At 33.4% G+C, this 2,817-nt stretch overlaps 1 long non-coding RNA gene across 1 annotated transcript; it reads left to right on the forward strand.

Annotated features, from left to right (window-relative positions):
- The first annotated feature begins 1,285 nt into the window (after positions 1 to 1,285).
- Positions 1,286 to 2,423, forward strand: LOC140175815 (uncharacterized). Its single transcript, XR_011866452.1, has 2 exons — positions 1,286 to 1,659; positions 1,775 to 2,423. It is a non-coding gene; the product is annotated as an uncharacterized lncRNA (long non-coding RNA).
- Positions 2,424 to 2,817: the final 394 nt, after the last annotated feature.

Raw genomic sequence — 2,817 nt, forward strand, 5'->3', positions numbered from 1 at the left:
TCCTCTGCATCTCACATAATCATCTTTGATCCTCATTGATCATTCATTTTTCTCTTGCTTCACTCATAAGTTACAACATCCACAAGCCCTTTTTCTCATAGCTAGACATATCATAATGATTTAAGACATGAGTGGTGAGATCGGAGGCTTAGAAGTATGAGATTTGGCTTTTAAAACTTAAAAATCCACCTGAAAGTCGTACCACCGTAATATCATTGACTTATGACTCGAGCATAAGGATTTGAATATTAGGGTGTTACAGTAGTTTATTGTGTTAAGGGAGTACCGTCTCTCCCTTTTAGATATCATAGCTACATGTTTGTGGCAAACTATTTTAGCAATATTATTCCCCTCTTAATCAATAGCTACTTAAATGAACCTACGAAAATAATTAGATAGTAATACATCACAGTAACATAATTTAAATGGAATATAATTTAAAGAGCTGAGAATCCTGAGATTTAAATACTCTTTTAAGATGTTGTATTGTTTATTTTTTAATAATAAGATTGAATTTTAATTAAATACTATATTGACTAAAACATTCTATATGTCAATTTTAAGAAATTAATATCACTTTTAAACCAGTAAATATATATTTTAAAATTTCATAGTTTATACTACTTAAAGCACGGATGTATGTAGAGTCTTATGGAGACAAGTTTTCCAACAAACATTTGTAAAAATTCTTATAAACTATATATGTAGATATATTTATGTCCCCGATATAAAATTATGTTTGTCCCCATATAAAATAAAAAATATCCTATTAATTTTTTTGTAAAAAAAATGTATAAAATAAAAAATATCCTGTTAAACCCACACAATAATATTTTTTTCATTGATTTTTATCTTAAACTACAAGATATATTAAAATAATTTCAAGATTTATCTGCCAAGTGATCTGCCCGTATAATCATTTACAATTTATATCTCCTCCATTAAAAAAATTTAAATTTATCAAGATGATCTTCTTCACACAACAAGACAAAAATATTTTCTTACCACAACACTAGTATTTAATTCTATCTACTTTACCAGATCCCTATCAATTCTGTCACTCTTCCCCACAGAAATTCTATATGCAAACTAATTTCAAATACCAACACACATTTTTACTTTATTCAATGCCACACTGAACCACACAATTTTTGCCCCTCAAATATTCGAAGATACCTCAACTTTACATGTGTCTCCCATGATAAAGCCAAAACCTCACCGGGGTAAAAAGGTAATCCTAAACCAAAATATTAAATCAAGGAAGGCTTTTCCACTCCCAACCCCTAGTTTTAACTTTACTTAACTCCTTATCAAAAACATATTTTTCTCCTCCATACACCATGATTGAAACCAAATACAATAAAATGGAGCCATCCATGATACAATATAATTTCTTTGTGAAGGGAAAGAATACATGAATTTTCACCTCCTTCAATGAGGTATCTCAACAAGTCATTGACTTTTTGAACGCCGAATACTCCGTCTTCAACTGCCAGGCAACTGCCGTCAGGGCATATTCAGCAAGGCTACATTCCATGGAAGCCGAAAGAGAGGAATTATGAAAAATGGGGGCAGAGTTCCAATATCCAATTTATTTTCCAATGGGAAATCTACGCACCATCCCCACCGTGAACGGACACTAAGCCAAGCTCTACTGGAGTAACGTTACATTTTCTCCCATTATACTATGTCAATTTATTTGGATTCAAAATATGAAACAAAGCTTTAACTAACAAATTCGTCCGAATCTTACTGATTGCAAACTATCATGCAGCCGTCAATGTCATTCCTCCCTCTGAGGCAGCTCCCGGCAACTATGCAATCAATGTGAACATGGGGGGATGGCTGCTAAAGGCTTGCTACAGATCCTCCATCCCACCTTCAGCATTCTTCCTCAACGAGATCGGGATCCGCAACAGCAGCGTTTACTACGCTTTCATTGTTGTCATCCCGGGCAATTCCTTAGGCCCATATATCGATGCCAAGGGTCGGTACTCGCAGTGCGAGTCAGATGCTAGGGAGGACACCGCAATCAACATGATTGAGAAACTTATTGAGGTCACCGGCCAAGAAATCCAGGACTACAACTACATTCGAGCAATCATGCTCGCCAGGGCCAATAGCGAACTCACCCACCAGGTTAAACGCCTCGAGGAGAAGTGTCACACTCATGGCTATGACAGCAGCCCCGATCTAGTCTCACCATAGTAGAGTGCCGATCCACTGCGACTGACTGGGATCTAAAAATATTGTTTCACTATACTATATGACTAAATCAAGTAAAATATATGTCATTACCTTCCAAAGCCTAATGTTTCCTACTATTGTAACACTTCTTACTATCCTTAATCCAACTATATAATTATGATTGAAACACTCTACATGTTGTAATCACATTTCATAGAAATGTAGATAATTTCTCATATTTGGTTGTATTACATTACATGGTATTCTAGCTTATTTTATATTATGTGGTATTATTAATATTATTATTAAAAGAAAGAAAATAGTGTCTATATTATTTAATCTTAAAAACTAATATAAGAGTAAATAAGAAATAACAGACCTGGAGAGACACTATTGAAAGGTTTTATTGAATTTAAGATGTAAGAATTTTTAGAGACGCATGGCTTCTTTACTATTGAAAAAGTAGCTGGGTAACTGAAAGAAATGTTATGTGAATATAATTCAATTCTGGTCCTTTAGATTTTTTTCTATTTTAATCTCACCATACATATTATTGTCGATTTTAGGAATCATATGATTAAGTATATAACATTCATTTTATATGTTATGTTACTAAAAATAACCTCACTA

This window comes from Arachis hypogaea, chromosome 10 (genome assembly GCF_003086295.3).
Source record: "Arachis hypogaea cultivar Tifrunner chromosome 10, arahy.Tifrunner.gnm2.J5K5, whole genome shotgun sequence".
Classification (NCBI taxonomy): domain Eukaryota; kingdom Viridiplantae; phylum Streptophyta; class Magnoliopsida; order Fabales; family Fabaceae; genus Arachis; species Arachis hypogaea.